Source organism: Brassica napus, chromosome C9, assembly GCF_020379485.1.
Source record: "Brassica napus cultivar Da-Ae chromosome C9, Da-Ae, whole genome shotgun sequence".
NCBI classification, from domain to species: Eukaryota; Viridiplantae; Streptophyta; class Magnoliopsida; order Brassicales; family Brassicaceae; genus Brassica; species Brassica napus.
This window is the reverse complement of record NC_063452.1, coordinates 64229989-64256661: the sequence shown is the minus strand read 5'-3', so window position 1 is coordinate 64256661 and position 26673 is coordinate 64229989. Positions and strand designations below refer to the sequence as shown.

General features: G+C 28.7%; 1 pseudogene; it reads right to left on the bottom strand.

The window, feature by feature from the left end:
* Positions 1-1169: 1169 nt before the first annotated feature.
* LOC106393647 lies at positions 1170-26370 on the bottom strand (annotated as a pseudogene).
* Positions 26371-26673: the final 303 nt, after the last annotated feature.

Sequence of the window (26673 nt, the reverse complement as noted above, 5' to 3'; positions counted from 1 at the left end):
AACAGACAAAAGGGTTAACTAATATTCAATAAAAGACTGACTTTACGACAAGAACAAACGCAAGTGGGAAAAAAAATTTAAACCTTCCGGAGAGGACTGCATCAAACGTGAATGCGACGAGAAGACGACCCGGGTTAACCGGGTCGGGTTCGAGGCTCAGAGTTAGGGGTGTTCAATCTGGATATCGGTTCGGTTTCGGTTCGGTTTTTTCGGTTTTTCGGTATTTCGGTTAGTAAAATATAACTACCATTCTAAATCCATATTTACTTCGGTTCGGTTCGGTTTATATACCGTTGGTTTTCGGTTTATTCGGTTTTATACCAAAAAACAGAATTCTTTATTTTGGGATCATATTATATGAATTTTAGAGTCTTGTTGTCAACACATTCATTTATTAAAAAATATTATAAGTTTAAATAAAAGAACAAAAATAAAAAAATGTTTCTATCATCTAATAAAATAATCAAATCTATAATTAAAATCAAAGCTCAAAATTTTGATAATAAAAATAAAAAACAAAAAATAAAACTGAAGCACGAAGCACAAAAAATAAGTTATTATATTCTTTCATATTTAGCGTTCATTAAAGTCATGTTTATTATATTAAACACGAAACTCTATTCGTTTATAGATAAAAAAAAATTGTGAAGAATTTCCACTAATTGTTATCATCAAATTTATAATCTTTATTTCAATTTAGTCAATGCTAAATTAAAGCAAAAAGATCAAAAGAAGACTAAGAAAATAAGAAGCATGTTTGCGATGAATTGTTATTTAATTATAGTTCAAGTGTTTTACAAATCAGGACTATTTTATTACTGTAAAAAATATGGTAATAGTTATTAGCAAAAAAATTAACTTATAATTTTCATACGTTGTTATAAAATATATACATATTTACATGTTTCTATTTTTAGATCGGTTTTATTCGGTTTATTCGGTTTTATCGGTTATATACCGAACCATATCCAAATCCTACGGTTTTTTAAAAATCAAATCCATTCGGTTTGTATGGTATATACCAAATCCAAACCATATTATCTATTTCGGTTCGGTTCGGTTCGGTACGGTTCGGTTTTGCCATATTGAACAGCCCTACTCAGAGTCTCTTTCAGATTAATGTTATTTTAACATTTTTTGTTAAATAAAGAGTTATTTAAATTTTTAATTAAATTATAAGATTTTAAAATTAATTTTATTTATCTCAAATACTATTGATCAAACATATATAATTAATATGAACATAAATATATTTCAATCATTTTTCTTAATCTATGTAGAAAATGTCAAAGTAGCAATCGGTAAGAAACGGAGCAAGTAGTTTATAGTTTTCAATCCCATTTAGAATCTCCTACTCTGTTGTCTGAAACGGTGGTGTAGCCACCTGAGTGCTTGATGGCTGGTGATGAGAATTACTTCTCCTCCATTCCATAAACACTGTAATAACCACTGTGCCGGACATGGTGAGTCCAAATCCAACCATAGTGGCTACGACAATGCAGTAAACCGGCTGCTTAACCTGCATACATGTTAAACCGAATGCTTAACGTCTGATTAATTATGCTATTACATCGATGAGAAATATACATAGACAAGTCTACAGCCGACAATTCTACCACCATATGAGAATACACGTCTAACTGCGTCACTCTGAGCCATCCTATAAGATTCATGTCTGATGGTACGTCATGCACCATGCTGAAGATCTCTTGTAACATTTTTTCTCCATAATCTGCATAATTTACGTTTTCTGGGGTTTGAACCCCAGACCTCATGGTGTAGAAGCATTAATGAACCCTTAGTCAAACCGATGGACTAAGGGGGCTTCCACACCTGCATACATGTTAATGAGTTAAATACTAATATTTATATATTTTGAGAACTTTATATTAAAATTCCATTGGAGTTGCTCTAACAAGGTCACTTTAAAAAAGAAAAAAACTATCTAAGTGAAACATTACATAAATTCTTGAGTAGAAGACATGACTGAAAAGGACAACGAAACTGAACTGAATGGTTGCAAAGATCCACACATACTTCCTCTTCGCTGCATGCACCAAAAATTATCTTTCATAGACTAATGTAATAACTAATAACAATATTTACTTCAAAAAGGTTAATATATACCCATTGTTGTAGATGTCACTGGTGCAAGAAGACCAATAATGCAAGCGAATGGCAAAGCTACTGGAACAACACTCCATTTCATTTCCATGAGCAAAAGCGGCACGAGGAAACAGAATTATGCAAGCATGTTTACCATGACAAGACTCGGAAGACCTTGCCATTCGTTAATAATCTCTGAGATCCCTGTATGCTCTACTTCTCTACTAGACCGGTCCTGAGGATCCTTCACACGAAAAAGTGTCTGGGGAAGATTTTTCACGTCTTGTTTGCAAAAGTCACATGTTATGTTCCCTTTGATAGTGAACCATTTGATAGTGCACTCTCTGTGGGCAAGAGCTAGTTCTCCTTTGCACATGCATTCCATATTGAAAGCTTCTGAATCTTGTCCTAACTCAACCATGCAGATTCTGCACAGAGCTTCCTCTTCAGGAACATCTTCTCCGCCATTGTCATGTTCATGCATCATCTCTAGACTCTCAGTATCCACACGAGGAGGAGTAGGAATCACACGGAGAACCCCTACAGGCGTCACGTTACCATCTTTGTCGATGAGCGTTGGGACAGAACGTGTTCGGCGAATAGGCAGTGTACGCTCTCTTTTCTAGCAAAAAGAGCAGTCAACACAATGTAACTTGATCAACTTTTTTTTTTCTGAATTGAAGTTAAATTTATTCACTAAAAAAAACTTCTTACAATGACCGTAACTTCATCATTTTTTTGAATGAATGTTAAATTTATTTGGTAAAAAAAAAACCTTTGTACAATGACTGTAACTTGATCAACTCTGCTTATAGTATAACCACTATAAAATCGCTAATTTCTTGAAAAACGGAGACAACGAAGGCTCCAAACCTATTTGAACATTATCATTGGTTAGTGCAGGATGCAACTATGCATTAAAACAATATTGTCATATTTTTCAAAATTTTCTTAAAATCTATGTGTTAACCCCCTACGAAAATATTGAGTTTTTGGTAAATGCTGAATATACTGAAACTTATAATCTTTAGTGTTGTTTTAAAATTTCTAACCATATTCTAAATTTGTATTAATGTATTCTAAACTCTATTTCATGGTACATGAGCATCGCTAAATTTTTTAAGAAATTAATTTAGTAAAACTTCTTATACTCCCTAAATTAGTGGACTAACCATTATAAAATCGCTATTCTCTAGAGAAATGGAGACAACAAAGGTTCCAAACCTCTTTGACCATCATCATATATTAGTACAGGAGGCAACTATGCATTAAAACAATATTGTTATATTTTTTGAAATTTTGTCAAAATCTATGTGTTAACCCCTACGAAAATATTGAGTTTTACGTTAAACGCTCTATATACTAAAGCTTATACTTTTTAATGTTGTTTTAAAATTTCTAACCACATTCTAAATTTGTATTAATGTATGTTAAACTCTCTTTCCTGGTATATAGGAATCGTTATAATTTTTTTATCAATTAATTTAGTAAAACTTTATAATACTCCCTAAATCGGTGGAATAACCACCAGAAAATCGCTAATTTCTTATAAAACGGAGACAAAGAAGGATCCAAACCTATTGGAACATCATCACAGGTTAGTGTAGGATGCAACTATGAATTAAAACAATATTAACATATTTTTCAAAATTTTCTCAAAATCTATGTGTTAACCCCTACGAAAATATTGAATTTTTGGTTAATGCTATATATACCGAAACCTATAATCTTTAGTGTTGTTTTAAAGTTTCTAACAACATTCCACATTTGTATTATTGTATGCTAAACTCTATTTCATGGTACATGAGCATCATTCAATTGTTTTTAGAAATTAATTTAGTAAAACTTCATATACTCCCTAAATTAGTTGAATAACCATTATAAAATCGCTATTCTCTAGAGAAATGGAGACAACAAAGGTTCCAAACCTCTTTGACCATCATCATACGAAAATATTGAGTTTTACGTTAAACGCTCTATATACTGAAGCTTCTACTTTTTAGTGTTGTTTTAAAATTTCTAACCACATTCTACATTTGTATTAATGTATGTTAAACTCTCTTTCGTGGTACATAGGAATCGTTATAATTTGTTTTATTAATTAATTAAGTTAAACTCTATAATACTCCCTAAATCGATAGAATAACCACTATAAAATCACTAATTTCTTGAAAAACGGAGACAACGAAGGCTCCAAACCTTATCATTGGTTAGTGCACGATGCAACTATGCATTAAAACTATATTTACAAAATTTTTGAAATTTTCGCAAAATCTATGTGTTAGCCCCTACGAAAATATTGAGTTTTTCGTAAATGCTATATATACTGAAACCTATAATCTTTAGTGTTGTTTTAAAATTTCTAACCACATTCTACGTTTGTATATATGGTACATGAGCATCGTTAATTTTTTTAAGAAATTAATTTAGTAAAACTTCTTATACTCCCTAAATTAGTGGACTAACCATTATAAAATCGTTTTTCTCTAGAGAAATGAAGACAACAAAGGTTCCAAACCTCTTTGACATCATCATATATTAGTATAGGAGGCAAATATGAATTAAAACAATATTGTTATATTTTTTGAATTTTTCTCAAAATCTATGTGTTAACCCCTACAAAAATATTGAATTTTTTGGTAAATGCTCTATATACTGAAGCCTATAATCTTTAGTGTTGCTTTAAAATTTCTTAAACCCATTCTACATTATTATAAATGTATATTAAACTCTCTTTCATGGTACATGGACATCGTTTTAATTTTTAGTCAATTAATTTAGTAAAATTTCATAATATTCCCAAAATTTGTGGACTAACCACTATAAAATCGATGTTTTCTAGAAAAACGAAGACAACAAAGGTTCTAAACCTCTTTTACCTTCATCATAGTGGAAGATGCAACTATGCATTAAAACATAATTTTCATTTTTTTGAATTTTTCTCAAAATCTGTGGGTTAACTATTGAATTTTTTTAATTTTTCTCAAAATCTGTGGGTTAACCCCTACAAAAATATTGAATTTTTCGGTAAATGCTCTATATACAGAAGCCTCCAATCTTTAGAGTTGTTTTAAAATTTCTTAACACATTCTACACTATTATAAATGTATATTAAACTCTCTTTAATGGGACATGGGCACCGTTTTAATTTTTGGTCAATTAATTTAGTAAATCTTCATAATACTCCATAAATTATTGGACCAACCATTATAAAATCGATGTTTTCTAGAAAAACGGAGACAACAAAGGTTCTAAACCTCTTTGACCTTCATCGTATGTTATTGAATGATGCTACTATGCATTAAAACAGAATTTTCATTTTTTTGATTTTTTCTCAAAATCTGTGGGTTAACCCCATACGAAAATATTGAAGTTTTCGGTAAATGCTCTATATACTGAAGCCTATAATCTTTAGTGTTGCTTTAAAATTTCTTAACACATTCTCCATTATTATAAATGTATATTAAACTGTCTTTCATGGTACATGGGTGTGTTTTAATTTTTGGTCAATTAATTTAGTAAAACTTCATAATACTCCCTAAATTGGTGGACTAACCACTATAAAATCGATGTTTTCTAGAGAAACGGAGACAACAATGGTTCTAAAACTCTTTAACCTTAATCATATGTTAGTGAAGGATTCAACTATGCATTAATACAATTTTTTTTTAATTTTTTTGAATTTTTCTCAAAATCTGTGGGTAAATGCTCTATATACTGAAGCCTATAATTTAGTGTTGTTTTAAAATTTTAAAACACATTCTACATTATTATAAATGTATATTAAACTCTCTTTCATGGTACATGGGCATCGTTTTAATTTTTGGTCAGTTAATTTAGTAAAACTTCATAATACTCCCTAAATTGGTGGACTAACCACTATAAAATCGATGTTTTCTAGAGAAACGGAGACAACAAAGGTTCTAAACCTCTTTGAACTTCATCATATGTTAGTGAAGGATTCAACTATGCATTAAAACATAATTTTCATTTTTTTGTATTTTTTTTCAAAATCTGTGGGTCAATAACCCATACGAAAATATTGAATATTTCGGTAAATGCTCTATATACTGAAGCATATATTCTTTAGTATTGTTTTAAAATTTCTAAACACATTCTACATTATTATAAATGTATATTAAACACTCTTTCATGGTACATGGGCATCGTTTTGATTTTTGGTCAATTAATTTAGTAAAACTTCATAATACTCCAAAAATGGGTGGGCTAACCACTATAAAATCGATGTTTTCTAGAGAAACGGAGACAACAAAGGTTCTAAACCTCTTTGACCTTCATCATATGTTAGTGAAGGATTCAACTATGCATTAAGACATAATTTTTATTTTTTTGTATTTTTCTCAAAATCTGTGGGTTCCCTACGAAAATATTGAATTTTTCGGTAAATGCTCTATATATATTGAAGCCTATAATCTTTAGTGTTGTTTTAAATTTTCTAAACACATTCTACAATATTATAAATGTATATTAAACTGTCTTTCATGGTACATGGGCGTCGTTTTAATTTTTGGTCAATTAATTTAGTAAAATTTCATAATACTCCCTAAATTGGTGGACTAACCACTATAAAATCGATGTTTTCTAGAGAAACGGAGACAATAAAGGTTCTAAAACTCTTTAACCTTCATCATATGTTTGTGAAGAATTCAACTATACATTAATACAAAAAATTTTATTTTTTTGAATTTTTCTCAAAATCTGTGGGTACCCCAACGAAAATATTGAATTTTTCGGTAAATGCTCTATATACTGAAGCCTATAATCTTTAGTGTTGTTTTAAAATTTTAAAACACATTCTACATTATTATAAATTTATATAAAACTCTCTTTCATGTTACATGGGCATCGTTTTAATTTTTGGTCAATTAATTTAGTAAAACTTCATAATACTCCCTAAATTGGTGGACTAACCACTATAAAATCGATGTTTTTTAGAGAAACGAAGACAACAAAGGTTCTAAACCTCTTTGAAATTCATCATATGTTAGTGAAGGATGCAACTATGCTTTAAAAAATAATTTTCATTTTTTTTGTATTTTTTTCAAAATCTGTGGGTTAATAACCGGTACGAAAATATTGAATATTTCGGTAAATGCTCTATATACTGAAAGCCTATAATCTTTAGTATTGTTTTAAAATTTCTAAACACATTCTACGTTATTATAAATGTATATTAAACACTATTTCATGGTACATGGGCATCGTTTTAATTTTTGGTCAATTAATTCAGTAAAACTTCATAATACTCCAAAAATGGGTGGACTAACCACTATAAAATCGATGTTTTCTAGAGAAACGGAGACAACAAGGGTTCTAAACCTCTTTGACCTTCATCATATGTTAGTGAATGATTCAACTATGCATTAAGAAAGAATTTTTTATTTTTTTGTATTTTTCTCAAAATCTGTGGGGTATAATCTTTAGTGTTGTTTTAAAATTTCTAAACACATTCTTCGTTATTATCAATGTATATTAAAATCTCTTTCATGGTACATGGGAATTGTTTTAATTTTTGGTCAATTAATTAGTAAAACTTCATAATACTCCCTAAATTGGTGGACTAACCACTATAAAAACGATGTTTTCTAGAGAAACGGAGACAACAAAGGTTCTAAACCGCTTTGACATTCATCATATGTTAGTGTAGGATGAAAATAAGCATTAAAACAGAATTTTCATTTCTTTGAATGTTTCTCAAAATATGTGGGTTACGGAAATATTGAATTTTTCGGAAAATGCTCTATATACTGAAGCCTATAATCTTTAGTGTTGTTTTAAAATTTTTAAACACATTCTACATTATTATAAATGTATGTTAAACTCTCTTTCATGGTACATGGGCATCTTTTTAATTTTTGGTCAATTAATTTAGTAAAACTTCATAATACTCCCTAAATTGGTGGACCAACCATTGTAAATCGAAGTTTTCTAGAAAAACGTAGACAACAATGGTCTAAATCTCTTTGACCTTCATCATATGTTATTGAATGATGAAACTATGCATTAAAACAGAATTTATATTTTTTTGAATTTTTCTCAAAATCTGTGGGTTAACCCCTACGAAAAATATTGATTTTTCGGTAAATGCTCTATATACTGAAGCCTATAATCTTTAGTCTTGTTTTAAAATTTCTAAACACATTCTACATTATTATCAATGTATATTAAACTCTCTTTCATGGTACATGGGCATCGTTTTAATTTTTGGTCAATTAATTTAGTAAAACTTCATAATACTCTCTAAATTGGAGGACTAACCACTATAAAATCGATGTTTTCTAGAGAAACGGAGACAACAAAAGTTCCAAACCTCTTTGATCTTCATCATATGTTAGTGAAGGATGCAACTATGCATTAAAACAGAATTTTCATTTTTTTGAATTTTTCTCAAAATCTTTGGGTTAACTCCTACGAAAATATTGATTTTTTCGGTAAATGCTCTATATACTGAAGCCTATAATCTTTAGTGTTGTTTTAAAATTTCTAAACACGTTCTACATTATTATAAATGCATATTAAACTCTCTTTCATGGGTCATGGGCATCGTTTTATTTTTTGGTCAATTAATTTAGTAAAACTTCATAATACTCCATAAATTGGTGGACTAACCACTATAAAATAAATGTTTTCTAGAGAAACGGAGACAACAAAAGTTCCAAACCTCTTTAATCTTCATCCTATGTTAGTGAAGGATGCAACTATGCATTAAAAAAAAATTTCTTTTTTTGAATTTTTCTCAAAATCTGTGGGTTAGCAGCCCAAACGAAAATATTGAATTTTTTAGGTAAATGCTATATATACCGAAACCTATAATCTTTAGTGTTGTTTTAAAATTTCTAAACACGTTCTACATTTGTATAAATGTATATTAAACTTTCTTTCATGGTACATGGGAATCGTTTTAATTTTTGGTCAATTAATTTAGTAAAACTTCATAATACTCCCTAAATTGGTGGACTAACCACTATAAAATCGATGTTTTTTAGAGAAACGAAGACAACAAAGGTTCTAAACCTCTTTGAAATTCATCATATGTTAGTGAAGGATGCAACTATGCTTTAAAAAATAATTTTCATTTTTTTTGTATTTTTTTCAAAATCTGTGGGTTAATAACCGGTACGAAAATATTGAATATTTCGGTAAATGCTCTATATACTGAAAGCCTATAATCTTTAGTATTGTTTTAAAATTTCTAAACACATTCTACGTTATTATAAATGTATATTAAACTCTCTTTCATGGTTCATAGGCATCTTTTTAATTTTTGGTCAAATAATTTAGTAAAACTTCATAATGCTCCCTAAATTGGTGGACTAACACTATAAAATCGATGTATTCTAGAGAAACGGAGACAACAAAGGTTCTATACCTCTTTGAACTTTATCATAAGTTATTGAATGATTCAACTATGTATTAAAACAGAATTTTCATTTGTTTTTCAATTTTTCTCAAAATATGTGGGTAAACCCCTTCTAAAATATTAAATTTTTCGGTAATTGCTATATATACTGAAGCCTATAATCTTTAGTGTTGATTTAAAATTTATAAATACATTCTACATTATTATAAATTTATATTAAACTATCTTTCATGGTACATTGGCATCGTTTTAATTTTTGGTCAATTAATTTAGTGAAACTTCATAATACTCCCTAAATTGGTGGACTAACCACTATAAAATCGATGTTTTCTAGAGAAACGAAGACAACAAAAGTTCCAAACCCCTACGAAAATATTGAATTTTTAGGCAAATGCTCTATAGACAGAAGCCTATAATCTTTGGTGTTGTTTTAAAATTTCTAAACACATTCTACATTTGCATAAATGTATATTAAAGTCTCTTTCATGGTACATGGGCATCATTTTAATTTTTGGCATAATACTCCCTAAATTGGTGGACTAACCACTATAAAATCGATGTTTTCTAGAGAAACGGAGACATTAAAGGTTCTAAACCTCTTTGAACTTTATCATATGTTAGTGGAGGATTCAACTATGCATTAAAACAAAATTTTCATCTTTTTGAATTTTTCTCAAAATCTGTGGGTTAAGACCCCCAAGAAAATATTGAATTTTTCGGTAAATTCTCTATATACTGAAGCCTATAATCTTTAGTGTTGTTTTAAAATTTTTAAACATATTCTACATTATTATCAAGGTATATTAAACTCTCTTTCATGGTACATGGGAATCGTTTTAATTTTTGGTCAACTAATTTTGTAAAACTTCATAATACTCTCTAAATTGGTGGACTAACACTATAAAATCGATGTATTCTAGAGAAACGGAGACAACAAAGGTTATATACCTCTTTGACCTTCATCATATGTTAGTGAAGGATTCAACTATGCATTAAAACAGAATTTTCATTTTTTTTGATTTTTTCTCAAAATCTGTGGGTTAACCCCTTCGAAAATATTTAATTTTTCGGTAATTGCTCTATATACTAAAGCCTATAATCTTTAGTGTTGATTTAAAATTTATAAATACATTCTAAATTATTATAAATATATATTAAACTATCTTTCATGGTACATGGGCATCATTTTAATTTTTGGTCAATTAATTTAGTAAAACTTCATAATACTTCCTAAATTGGTGGACTAACCACTATAAATTCGATGTTTTCTAGAGAAACGGAGACAACAAAAGTTTCAAACCTCTTTGATCTTCATCATATGTTAGTGAAGGATTCAACTATGCATTAAAACAGAATTTTCATTTTTTTGAATTTTTCTCATGATATGTTGTTAAACCCTTATGAAAATATTGAATTTTTTGGTAAATGCTCTATATACTGAAGCCTATAATTTTTAGTGTTGTTTTAAAATTTTTAAACACGTTCTACATTATTATAAATGTATATTAAACTCTCATTCATGGGACACGGGTATCGTTTTATTTTTTGGTCAATTAATTTAATGAACTTCATAATACTCCATAAATTGGTGGAACAACCACTATAAAATCGATGTTTTCTAGAAAAACGGGGACAACAAAGGTTATAAACCTCTTTGACCTTCATCATAGTGAAGGAGGAAACTATGCATTAAAACATAATTTTTATTTTTTTTAATTTTTCTCAAAATCTGTGGGTTAACCCCTACGAAAATATTGAATTGTTCGGTAAATGTTCTATATACTGAAGCCTATAATATTTAGTGTTGTTTTAAAATTTCTAAACACGTTCTACATTATTATAAATATATATTAAACTCTCTTTCATGGGACATGGGTATCGTTTTATTTTTTGGTCAATTAATTTTGTAAAACTTCATAATACTCCATAAATTGGTGGACTAACCACTATAAAATCGATGTTTTCTAGAAAAAACGGAGACAACAAAGGTTATAAACTTCTTTGACCTTCATCATAGTGAATGAGGCAACTATGCATTAAAACGAAATTTTTATTTTTTTGAAATTTTCTCAAAATCTGTGGGTACCCTACGAAAATATTAACATTTTCGGTAAACACTCTATATACTGAAGCCTATAATCTTTAGTGTTGCTTTAAACTTTCTTAACACATTATACATTATTGTCAATGTATATTAAACTCAATTTCATGGTACATGGGCATCGTTTTAATTTTTGGTCAATTAATTTAGTAAAACTTCATAATACTCCTTAAATTGGTGGACTAACCACTATAAAATTGATGTTTTCTAGAGAAACGGAGACAACAAAAGTTCCAAACCTCTTTGATCTTCATCATATGTTAGTGAATGATGCAACTATGCATTAAAACAGAATTTAAATTTTTTTTTTTTTTTTTTCCAAATCTGTGGGTACCCCTACGAAAATATTGAATTTTTCGGTAAATGCTCTATATACTGAAGCATATAACCTTTAGTGTTGTTTTAAAAATTTTAAACACGTTCTACATTATTATAAATGTATATTAAACTCTCTTTCATGGTACATGGGCGTCGTTTTAATTTTTGGTCAATTAATTTAGTAAAACTTCATAATATTCCCTAAATTGGTGGACTAACCACTAAAAATACAATGTTTTCTAGAGAAACGGAGACAACAAAGGTTCTAAACCACTTTGACCTTAATCATATGTTAGTGAATGATTCAAATATGCATTAAAACAGAATTTCCATTTTTTTGAATTTTTCTCAAAATCTGTGGGTCCCCTATGAAAATATTGAATTTTTTGGTAAATGCTCTATATACTGAAGCCTATAATATTTAGTGTTGTTTTAAAATTTCTAAACCCATTCTACATTATTATAAATGTATATTAAACTCAATTTCATGGTACATGGGCATCGTTTTAATTTTTGGTCAATTAATTTAGTAAAACTTCATAATACTTCCTAAATTGGTGGACTAACCACTATAAAATCGATGATTTCTAGAGAAACAGACACAACAAAAGCTCCAAAACTCTTTGACCGTCATCGTATGTTAGTGATTGATGCAACTATGTATTAAAGCAGAATTTTCATTTTTTGAATTTTTGTCAACATATGTGGGTTTAACAACCCCTACGAACATTTTTCGGTAAATGCTCTATATACTGAATCCTATAATCTTTAGTGTTGTTTTAAAAAATTTAAACACATTCTACATTACTATAAATGTATATTAAACTCTCTTTCATGGTACATGGACATCGTTTTAATTTTTGGTCAATTAATTTAGTAAAACTTCATAATACTCCCTAAATTGGTGGACTAACCACTATAAAATCGATGTTTTCTAGAGAAACAGACACAACAAAAGTTCCAAAACTCTTTGACCTTCATCCTATGTTAGTGAAGGATGCAACTATGGATTAAAACAGAGTTTTCATTTTTTTGAATTTTTGTTTAAATCTGTGGGTCCCTACAAAAATATTAAATTTTTCGGTAATTGTTCTATATACTGAAGCCTATAATCTTTAGTGTTGTTTTAAAATTTTGAAACACATTCTACATTATTATAAATGTATATTAAACTCTCTTTCATGGTACATGGGCATCGTTCTAATTTTTTGTCAATTAATTTAGTAAAACTTCATAACACTCTCTAAATTGGTGGACTAACCACTATAAATCGATGTTTTCTAGAGAAACGGACAAAAAAAAAGTTCCAAAACTCTTTGACCTTCATCATATGTTAGTGAAGGATGCAACTATGCATTAAAACAGAATTTTCATTTTTTTGAATTTGTCACAAAATCTGTGGGTTAACTAACCCCTACGAAAATATTGAATTTTTCGGTAAATTCTCTATATACTGAAGCCTATAATCTTTAGTGTTGTTTTAAAATTTCTAAACACATTCTATGTTATTATAAATGTATATTAAACTCTCTTTCATGGTACATGGGCATCGTTTTAATTTTTGGTCAATTAATTTAGTAAAACTTCATAATACTCCTTAAATTGGTGGACTAACCACTATAAAATTGATGTTTTCTAGAGAAGCGGAGACAACAAAATTTCCAAACCTCTTTGATCTTCATCATATGTTAGTGAAGGATGAAACTATGCATTAACACAGAATTTTCATTTTTTTGAATTTTTCTCAAAATCTGTGGGTTTAACTCCCTACGAAAATATTGAATTTTTCGGTAAATGCTCTATATACTGAAGCCTATAATCTTTAGTGTTGTTTTAAAAATTTTAAACACATTCTACATTATTATAAATGTATATTAAACTCTCTTTCATGATACATGGGCATTGTTTTAATTTTTGTTCAATTAATTTTATAAAACTTCATAACACTCCCTAAATTGGTGGACTAACCACTATAAAATCGATGTTTTCTAGAGAAACGGACACAACAAAAATTCCAAAACTCTTTAACTTTCTTCCTATGTTAGTGAAGGATGCAACTATGCATTAAAACAAAATTTTCATTTTTTTGAATTTTTGTCAAAATCTGGGGGTAACAACCCCTATGAAATTATTGAATTTTTCGGTAAATGCTCTATATATTAAAGCCTATAATCTTTAGTGTTGTTTTAAAATTTTTAAACACATTCTACATTATTATAAATGTATTTTAAACTCTCTTTCATGGTGCATGGGCATTGTTTTTAATTTTAGGTCAATTAATTTAGTAAAACTTCGTAACACTCCCTAAATTGGTGGACTAACCACTATAAAATCGATGTTTTCTAGAGAAACGGACACAACAAAAGTTCCAAAACTCTTTGACCTTCATCCTATGTTAGTGAAGGATGCAACTATGCATTAAATCAGAATTTTCATTTTTTTGAATTTTTTTCAAAATCTGTAGGTTAGCTAACCCCTACGAAAATATTGAATTTTTCGGTAAATTCTCTATATACTGAAGCCTAAAATCTTTAGTGTTGTTTTAAAATTTTTAAACACATTCTACATTATTATAAATGTATTTTAAACTCTCTTTCATGGTACATGGGCATCGTTTTAATTTTTGGTCAATCAATTTAGTAAAACTTCATAATACTCCCTAAATTGGTGGACTAACCACTATAAAATCGATGTTTTCTAGAGAAACAGACACAACAAAAGTTCCAAAATTCTTTGACCGTCATCCTATGTTAGTGAAGGATGCAACTATGCATTAAAACGGAATTTTCATTTTTTTGAATTTTTGTCAAAATCTGTGGGTTAACCCAACCCCCTACGAAAATATTGAATTTTTACGTAAATGCTCTATTACTGAAGCCTATAATCTTTAGTGTTGTTTTAAAATTTATAAACACATTCTACATTATTATAAATGTATTTTAAACTCTCTTTCATGGTACATGGGCATCGGTTTAATTTTTGGTCAATTAATTTAGTAAAAATTCATAATATTCCCTAAATTGGTGGATTAACCACTATAAAATCGATGTTTTCTAGAGAAACGGACACAACAAAAGTTCCAAAACTGTTTGACCTTCATCCTATGTTAGTGAAGGATGCAACTACGCATTAAAACAGAATTTTCATTTTTTTGAATTTTTCTCAAAATATGTAGGTTAACTAACACCTACGAAAATATTGAATTTTTCGGTAAATTCTCTATATACTGAAGCCTATAATATTTAGTGTTTTTTTTTTAAATTTCTAAACACATTCTGCATTATTATAAATGTATATTAAACTCTCTTTCATGGTAAATGGGCATCGTTTTAATTTTTGGTCAATCAATTTAATAAAACTTCATAATACTCCTTAAATTGGTGCACTAACCACTATAAAATCGATGTTTTCTAGAGAAACGAAGACAACAAAGGTTCTAAACCTCTTTGAACTTCATCATATGTTAGTGAAAGATGCAACTATGCATTCAAATAGAATTTTCATTTTTTTGAATTTTTCTCAAAATCTGTGGGTTAACTATTGAATTTTTTAAAATTTTCTCAAAATCTGTGAGTAACCAACCCCCTACGAAAATATTGAATTTTTTGGTACTTGTTTTATATACCGTAGCTTATAATCTTTAGTGTTGTTTTAAAATTTCTAAATACATTCTACATTATTATAAATGTATATTAAACTCTCTTTCATGGTAAATGGGCATCGTTTTAATTTTGGTCAATTAATTTAGTAAAACTTCATAATACTCCCTAAATTGGTGGACTTACCACTCTAAAATCGATGTTTTGTAGAGAAACGGAGACAAAGAAGGTTCTAAACCTCTTTGACCTTCATCATATGTTAGTGAAGGATTCAACTATGCATTAAAACAAAATTTCCATTTTTTTGAATTTTTCTCAAAATCTATGGGTTAATACAAAAATATTGATTTTTCGGTAAATGCTCTATATACTGAAGCCTATAATATTTAGTGTTGTTTTAAAAATTTTAAACACATTCTACATTATTATAAATGTATATTAAACTCTCTTTCTTGGTACATGGGCATAGTTTTAATTTTTGGTCAATTAATTTAGTAAAACTTCATATTACTCTCTAAATTGGTGGAATTACCACTATAAAATCGATGTTTTCTAGAGAAACGGAGACAACAATGGTTCTAAACATCTTTGACCTTCATCATATGTTAGTGAAGGATTCAACTATGCATTAAAACACAATTTCCATTTTTTTGAATTTTTCTCCAAATCTGTGGGTCCCTACGAAAATATTGAATTTTTCGGTAAATGCTATATATACTGAAGCCTATAATCTTTAGTGTTGTTTTAAAATTTTGAAACACATTCTACATTATTATAAATGTATATTAAACTCTCTTTCATGGTACATGGGCATCGTTCTAATTTTTGGTCAATTAATTTATTAAAACTTCATAACACTCTCTAAATTTGTGGACTAACCACTATAAAATCGATGTTTTCTAGAGAAACGGACACAACAAAAGTTCCAAAACTCTTTGACCTTCATCCTATGTTAGTGAAGGATGCAACTATGCATTAAAACAGAATTTTCATTTTTTTTTTAATTTGTCTCAAAATCTGTGGGTTAACTAACCCCTACGAAAATATTGAATTTTTCGGTAAATACTCTATATACTGAAGCATATAATATTTACTGTTGTTTTAAAAAATTTAAACACGTTCTACTTTATTATAAATGTATATTAAACTCTCTTTCATGGTACATGGGCGTCGTTTTAATTTTTGGTCAATTAATTTAGTAAAACTTCATAATACTCCCTAAATTGGTGGACTAACCACTAAAAAAACGATGTTTTCTAGAGAAACGGAGACAACAAGAGTCTAAGCCTCTTTGACTTTTCTCATATGTTAGTGAAAGATTCAAATATGCATTAAAACAGAATTTCTATTTTTTTTTTAATTTTTCTCAAAATCTGTGGGTTTAAGCCCTACGAAAATATTGAATTTTCGGTAAATGCTCTATATACTAAAGCCTATAATCTTTAGTGTTGTTTTAAAATTTCTAAACACATTCTACATTATTATAAATGTATATTAGACTCAATTTCATGGTACATGAGCATCGTTTTAATTGTTGGTCAATTAATTTAGCAAAACTTAATAATAGTTCCTAAATTGGTGGTCTAACCACTATAAAATCAATGTTTTCTAGAGAAACGGAGACAACAAAAGTTCTAAAACTCTTTGACCGTCATCCTATGTTAGTGATGGATCCAACTATGCATTAAAACAGAATTTTCATTTTTTGAATTTTTGTCAAAATATGTGGGTTTAACAACCCCTACGAACATTTTTCGGTAATTGCTCTATATACCGAAGTCTATAATCTTTAGTTGTTTTAAAAATTATAAACACATTCTACATTACTATAAATGTATATTAAACTCTCTTTCATGGTACATGGGCATCGTTTTAATTTTTGGTCAGTTAATTTAGTAAAACTTCATAATACTCCCTAAATTGGTGGACTAACCACTATAAAATCGATGTTTTCTAGAGAAACGGACACAACAAAAGTTCCAAAACTCTTTGACCTTCATCCTATGTTAGTGAAGGATGCAACTATGCATTAAAACAAAGTTTTCATTTTTTTGAGTTTTTGTTAAAATATGTGGGTCCCTACAAAAATATTGAATTTTTCTGTAAATGTTGTATATACTGAAGCCTATAATCTTTAGTGTTGTTTTAAAATTTATAAACACATTCTACATTATTATAAATGTATTTTAAACTCTCTTTCATGGTACATGGGCATCGGTTTAATTTTTGGTCAATTAATTTAGTAAAACTTCATAATATTCCCTAAATTGGTGGATTAACCACTATAAAATCATTGTTTTCTAGAGAAACGGACACAACAAAAGTTCCAAAACTGTTTGACCTTCATCCAATGTTAGTGAAGGATGCAACTACGTATTAAAACAGAATTTTCATTTTTTTGAATTTTTCTCAAAATCTGTAGGTTAACTAACACCTACGAAAATATTGAATTTTTCGGTAAATTCTCTATATACTGAAGCCTATAATATTTAGTGTTTTTTTTTTAATTTCTAAACACATTCTACATTATTATAAATGTATATGAAACTCTCTTTCATGGTACATGGGCATCGTTTTAATTTTTTGTCAATCAATTTAATAACACTTGATAATACTCCCTAAATTGGTGCACTAACCACTATAAAATCGATGTTTTCTAGAGAAACGGAGACAACAAAGGTTCTAAACCTCTTTGAAATTCATCATATGTTAGTGAAAGATGCAACTATGCATTAAAATATAATTTTCATTTTTTGAATTTTTCTCAAAATCTGTGGGTTAACTATTGAATTTTTTTTAATTTTCTCAAAATCTGTGAGTTAACCCCCTACGAAAATATTGAATTTTTCGGTACTTGTTTTATATACCGTAGCTTATAATCTTTAGTGTTGTTTTAAAATTTCTAAATACATTCTACATTATTATAAATGTATATTAAACTCTCTTTCATGGTACATGGGCATCGTTTTAATTTTGGTCAATTAATTTAGTAAAACTTCATAATACTCCCTAAATTGGTGGACTTACCACTATAAAATCGATGTTTTGTAGAGAAACGGAGACAAAGAAGGTTCTAAACCTCTTTGACCGTCATCCTATGTTAGTGATGGATACAACTATGCATTAAAACAGGATTTTCATTTTTTTGAATTTTAGTCAAAATATGTGGGTTTAACAACCCCTACGAACATTTTTCGGTAATTGCTCTATATACCGAAGTCTATAATCTTTAGTATTGTTTTAAAAATTATAAACACATTCTACATTACTATAAATGTATATTAAACTCTCTTTCATGGTACATGGGCATCGTTTTAATTTTTGGTCAGTTAATTTAGTAAAACTTCATAATACTCCCTAAATTGATGGACTAACCACTATAAAATCGATGTTTTCTAGAGAAACGGACACAACAAAAGTTCCAAAACTCTTTGACCTTCATCCTATGTTAGTGAAGGATGCAACTATGCATTAAAACAAAGTTTTCATTTTTTTGAATTTTTGTTAAAATATGTGGGTCCCTACAAAAATATTGAATTTTTCTGTAAATGTTGTATATACTGAAGCCTATAATCTTTAGTGTTGTTTTAAAATTTTGAAACACATTCTACATTATTATAAATGTATATTAAACTCTCTTTCATGGTACATGGGCATCTTTTTAATTTTTGGTCAATTAATTTAGTAAAACTTCATATTACTCCCTAAATTGGTGGACTAACCACTATAAAATCGATGTTTTCTAGAGAAACGGAGACAGCAATGGTTCTAAACATCTTTGACCTTCATCATATGTTTGTGAAGGATTCAACTATGCATTAAAATAGAATTTCCATTTTTTTAATTTTTCTCAAAATATGTGGGTTAACCCCTATGAAAATATTGAATGTTTCGGTAAATGCTCTATATACTGAAGCCTATAATATTTAGTGTTGTTTTAAAACTTTTAAACACATTCTACATTATTTTAAATGTATATTAAACTCTCTTTCATGGTACATATGCATCGTTTTAATTTTTGGTCAATTAATTTAGTAAAACTTCATAATACTCCCTAAATTGGTGGACTAACCACTATAAAATTGATGTTTTCTGGAGGAGCGGAGACAACAAAGTTTCTAAACATCTTTGACCTTCATCGTATGTTAGTGAAGGATTCAACTATGCATTAAAACATAATTTCCATTTTTTTGAATTTTTCTCAAAATCTGTGGGTCCCTACGAAAATATTGAATTTTTCGGTAAATGCTATATATACTGAAGCCTATAATCTTTAGTGTTGTTTTAAAATTTTGAAACACATTCTACATTATTATAAATGTATATTAAACTCTCTTTCATGGTACATGGGCATCGTTCTAATTTTTGGTCAATTAATTTAGTAAAACTTCATAACACTCTCTAAATTTGTGGACTAACCACTATAAAATCGATGTTTTCTAGAGAAACGGACACAACAAAAGTTCCAAAACTCTTTGAACTTCATCCTATGTTAGTGAAGGATGCAACTGTGCTTTAAAACAGAATTTTCATTTTTTTGAATTTGTCTCAAAATCTGTGGGTTAACTAACCCCAACGAAAATATTGAATTTTTCGGTAGATACTCTATATACTGAAGCATATAGTATTTAGTGTTGTTTTAAAAAATTTAAACACGTTCTACTTTATTATAAATGTATATTAAACTCTCTTTCATGGTACATGAGCGTCGTTTTAATTTTTGATCAATTAATTTAGTAAAACTTCATAATACTCCCTAAATTGGTGGACTAACCACTAAAAACAATGTTTTCTAGAGAAACGGAGACAACAAAGGTTCTAAGCCTCTTTGACCTTTATCATATGTTAGTGAAAGATTCAAATATGCATTAAAACAGAATTTCTATTTTTTTTTTTTTTCTCAAAATCTGTGGGTTTAACCCCTACGAAAATATTAAATTTTTCGGTAAATGCTCTATATACTAAAGCCTATAATCTTTAGTGTTGTTTTAAAATTTCTAAACACATTCTACATTATTATAAATGTATATTAGACTCAATTTCATGGTACATGGGCATCGTTTTAATTTTTGGTCAATTAATTTAGCAAAACTTCATAATAGTTCCTAAATTGGTGGCCTAACCACTATAAAATCAATGTTTTCTAGAGAAACGGAGACAACAAAAGTTCTAAAACTCTTTGACCGTCATCCTATGATAGTGATGGATACAACTATGCATTAAAACAGAATTTTCAAATTTTGAATTTTTGTCAAAATATGTGGGTTTAACAACCCCTACGAACATTTTTCGGTAATTGCTCTATATACTGAAGTCTATATTCTTTAGTATTGTTTTAAAAATTATAAACACATTCTACATTACTATAAACGTATATTAAACTCTCTTTCATGGTACATCGGCATCGTTTTAATTTTTGGTCAGTTAATTTAGTAAAACTTCATAATACTCCCTAAATTGGTGGACTAACTACTATAAAATCGATGTTTTCTAGAGAAACGGACACAACAAAAGTTCCAAAACTCTTTGACCTTCATCCTATGTTAGTGAAGGATGCAACTATGCATTAAAACAAAGTTTTCATTTTTTTGAATTTTTGTTAAAATATGTGGGTCCCTACAAAAATATTGAATTTTTCTGTAAATGTTGTATATACTGAAGCCTATAATCTTTAGTGTTGTTTTAAAATTTTGAAACACATTCTACATTATTATAAATGTATATTAAACTCTCTTTCATGGTAAATGGGCATCTTTTAAATTTTTGGTCAATTAATTTAGTAAAACTTCATATTACTCCCTAAATTGGTAGACTAACCACTATAAAATCGATGTTTTCTAGAGAAACGGAGACAGCAATGGTTCTCAACATCTTTGACCTTCATCATATGTTTGTGAAGGATTCAACTATGCATTAAAATAGAATTTCCTTTTTTTTGAATTTTTCTCAAAATATGTGGGTTAACCCCTATGAAAATATTGAATGTTTCGGTAAATGCTCTATATACTGAAGCCTATAATCTTTAGTGTTGTTTTAAAACTTTTAAACACATTCTACATTATTTTAAATGTATATTAAACTCTCTTTCATGGTACATGTGCATCGTTTTAATTTTTGGTCAATTAATTTAGTAAAACTTCATAATACTCGCTAAATTGGTGGACTAACCACTATAAAATCGATGTTTTCTAGAGAAACGGACACAGAAAAAGTTCCAAAACTCTTTGACCTTCATCCTATGTCAGTGAAGGATGCAACTATGCATTAAAAGAGAATTTTCATTTTTTTGAATTTTTCTCAAAATTTGTGGGTTAACTAACCCCTACGAAAATATTGAATTTTTCGGTAAATGCTCTATATAGTGAAGCCTATAATCTTTAGTGTTGTTTTAAAATTTTGAAACACATTCTACATTATTATAAATGTATATTAAACTCTCTTTCATGGTACATGGGCATCGTTTTAATTTTTGGTCAATTAATTTAGTAAAACTTCATAACACTCCCTAAATTGGTGGACTAACCACTATAAAATCGATGTTTTCTAGAGAAAGGGACACAACAAAAGTTCCAAAACTCTTTGACCGTCATCCTATGTTAGTGAAAGATGGAACTATGTATTAAAACAGAATTTTCATTTTTTGAATTTTTGTTAAAATCTGTGGCCCTACGAAAATATTGAATTTTTCGGTAAATGCTCTATATACTGAAGCCTATAATCTTTAGTGTCGTTTTAAAATTTCTAAACACATTCTACATTATTATAAATGTATTTTAAACTCTCTTTCGTGGTACATGGGCATCGGTTTAATTTTTGATCAATTAATTTAGTAAAACTTTATTACACTCCCTAAATTGGTGGACTAACCACTATAAAATCGATGTTTTCTAGAGAAACGGACACAACAAAAGTTCCAAAACTCTTTGACCTTCATCATATGTTAGTGAAAGATGCAACTCTTTAATGCAACTATTCATTAAAACAGAATTTTCATTTTTTTGAATTTTTCTCAAAATATGTGGGTTAACTAACACCTATGAAAATATTGAATTTTCGGTAAATTCTCTATATACTGAAGCCTATAATATTTAGTGTTGTTTTAAAATTTATAAACACATTCTACATTATTATAAATTTATATTAAACTCTCTTTCATGGTACATGGGCATCGTTTTAATTTTTGGTCAATCAATTTAGTAAAACTTCATAATACTCCCCAAGTTGGTGCACTAACCACTATAAAATCGATGTTTTCTAGAGAAACGGAGACAACAAAGGTTCTAAACCTCTTTGAACTTCATCATATGTTAGTGAAAGATGCAACTATGTATTAAAATAGAATTTTTATTTTTTTGAATTTTTCTCAAAATCGATGGGTTAACAACCCCTACGAAAATATTGAATTTTCGGTAATTTCTTTATATACCGTAGCTTATAATCTTTAGTGTTGTTTTAAAATTTCTAAATACATTCTACATTATTATAAATTTATATTAAACTCTTTTTCATGGTACATGGGTATCGTTTTAATTTTTGGGTCAATTAATTTAGTAAAACTTCATAATACTCCCTAAATTGGTGGACTTACCACTATAAAATCGATGTTTTCTAGAGAAACGGAGACAAAGAAGGTTCTAAACCTCTTTGACCTTAATCATATGATAGTGAAGGATTAAACTATGAATTAAAACAAAATTTCCATTTTTTTGAATTTCCATTTGACCTATTTAGTGTTGTTTTAAAATTTATAAACACATTCTACATTATTATAAATTTATATTAAACTCTCTTTCATGGTACATGGGCATCGTTTTAATTTTTGGTCAATCAATTTAGTAAAACTTCATAATACTCCCCAAGTTGGTGCACTAACCACTATAAAATCGATGTTTTCTAGAGAAACGGAGACAACAAAGGTTCTAAACCTCTTTGAACTTCATCATATGTTAGTGAAAGATGCAACTATGTATTAAAATAGAATTTTTATTTTTTTGAATTTTTCTCAAAATCTATGGGTTAACAACCCCTACGAAAATATTGAATTTTCGGTAATTTCTTTATATACCGTAGCTTATAATCTTTAGTGTTGTTTTAAAATTTCTAAATACATTCTACATTATTATAAATTTATATTAAACTCTTTTTCATGGTACATGGGTATCGTTTTAATTTTTGGGTCAATTAATTTAGTAAAACTTCATAATACTCCCTAAATTGGTGGACTTACCACTATAAAATCGATGTTTTCTAGAGAAACGGAGACAAAGAAGGTTCTAAACCTCTTTGACCTTAATCATATGATAGTGAAGGATTAAACTATGAATTAAAACAAAATTTCCATTTTTTTGAATTTTTCTCAAAATCTGTGGGTTAATACGAAAATATTGAATTTTTCGGTAAATGCTCTATATACTGAAGCCTATAATATTTAGTGTTGTTTTAAAAAAATTTAAACACATTCTACATTATTATAAATGTATATTAAACTCTCTTTCATGGTACATGGGCATCGTTTTAATTTTTGGTCAATTAATTTAGTAAAACTTCATATTACTCCCTAAATTGGTGGACTAACCACTATAAAATCGATGTTTTCTAGAGAAACGGAGACAGCAATGGTTCTAAACATCTTTGACCTTCATCATATGTTAGTGAAGGATTCAACTATGCATTAAAACATAATTTCCATTTTTTTGAATTTTTCTCAAAATCTGTGGGTTAACCCCTACGAAAATATTGAATTTTTCGGTAAATGCTCTATATACTGAAGCCTATAATCTTTAGTGTTGTTTTAAAATTTTGAAACACATTCTATATTATGATAAATGTATTTTAAACTCTTTTTCTTGGTACATGGGCATCGTTTTAATTTTTGGTCAATTAATTTAGTAAAACTTCATAATACTCCCTAAATTGGTAGACTAACCACTATAAAATCGATGTTTTCTAGAGAAACGGAGACAAAAAAAGTTCCAAACCACTTTGACCATCATAATATGTTAGTATAGGAGACAACTATGCATTAAAACAATATTGTTATATTTTATGAATTTTTTTGAAAATCTATGTGTTAACCCCTACGAAAATATTGAGTTTTACGTTAATCGCTCTATATACTGAAGCTTATACTGTTAATGTTGTTTTAAAATTTCTAACCACATTCTAAATTTGTATTAATGTATGATAAACTCTCTTTCGTGGTATATGAGAATTGTTATACTTTTTTATCAATTAATTTAGTAAAACTTTATAATACTCCCTAAATCGGTGGAATAACCACTATAAAATCGCTAATTTCGTGAAAAACGGAGACAAAGAAGGATCGAAACCTATTGGAACATCATCATAGATTAGTGCAGGATGCAACTATGAATTAAAACAATATTTTCATATTTTTCGAAAATTTCTCAAAATCTATGTGTTAACACCCCTACGAAAATACTGAGTTTTTGGTAAATTCTATATATACTGAAATCTATAATTTTTAGTGTTGTTTTAAAGTTTCTAACCACATTCTACATTTGTATTAATGTATGCTAAACTCTATTTCATGGTACATGAGCATCGTTCAATTTTTTAAGAAATTAATTTAGTAAAACTTCTTATTCTCCCTAAATTAGTTGACTAACCATTATAAAATCACTATTATCTAGAGAAATGGAGGCAACAAATGTTCAAAACTTCTTTGGCTATCATCATATATTAGTACAGGAGGCAACTATGCATAAAGCAATATTGTTATATTTTTTGAATTTTTCTCAAAATCTATGTGTTAATCCCTACGAAAATATTGAGTTTTACGTTAAACGCTCTATATACTGAAGCTTATACTTTTTAGTGTTGTTTTAAAACTTCTAACCACTTTCTAAATTTGTATTAATGTATGTTAAACTCTCTTTCGTGGTATATAAGAATCGTTATATTTTTTTATCAATTAATTTAGTAAAACTTTATAATACTCTCTAAATCGGTGGAATAACCACTATAAAATCGCTAATTTCTTTTTGTCCATGTTAGTACTTCTTGTCAACTTGTCGTACGTGGTGTATATACCTTTACTAGGATCGGTCCGTTTTACGGACGGGAAGTTATAATATCTTTTATGATAATTTATTTTAAAATATATTAAATAATATGTTAAGTTAGAGTGTAAATGTAATGATAGATAAGTTTGTTATAAGAAAAATAATAGGAAGTTAAATAAATGTAGTGGTCCAACTATGATTTTTTGTAATTAGATTTTTTAGTGCTTCTATTTTAATAGTATTGATTTTTAATACTTTTTGTCAACGTGTCATACGTGTTGTATATATCTTTATTTAGAGCCATGTATTTTATCATTTTTGCTACTAAATAGGTGGTCGTAACTCGTAACATGTCAAAGTTAGTTTTCAATATTGGTGTTTAAGCGGCCTGAGATGATGAATGTAACCTTTGCCTTTGTCTTATCTTCTTCGCTGTTTTATGTCTACTAGAAAATAAGAAGCAATGCACTTTAAGAGAGGACACATATATATCGAAGAAGGATTGTGTAGAATAAAAGTAAGAGTATGATCACAAAGTTGCATAATATTACATTACATGTCATAAAGTTTGGATATTATTAAATGTCCTACAACTTATAACTGGTCCCATTCACCAATAGCAACTGTTTCATCACACTTGGCTTAATCTCACCTTGCTCCGCCACGATACGACTCTGTTCTGGGCGAAGAATGGGCCGAATAATACGACCTCGAGCCTGTGGATACAGATTGATTAGTTACATTCTGTGAATGTGATCTTGGTTGATCAGTAGTTGTTTCCGTCGCCTGAGGAACATTGCTTCCCCATCCTCTGGTGCAGCAGCAGAAGATATTCCCCATGACTGAGTGATGTAAGACTCAAAAAGTGGTGTCTTTCTGCGATGAAAGCAAAGTTCGGCTTTTATATTGATTGTGTTATGTGGTGGGTGGAAAACATTTGTGTAAAGTTTGACTTTGGCGGGACTATGTATCAGTCAAAGTCAAAATTTGCTTTTTTCTTTGATTTTCTAATTTTGTAATGTTTGATTATAGAAAGTATCCCACCAATTATACAACAAAATATTTGCTTAAAAATTTTAGATAACGATAAGATCTTAAATCCTGGATTATGATTATACAAAAGATCGTTGATAATTTTCAATG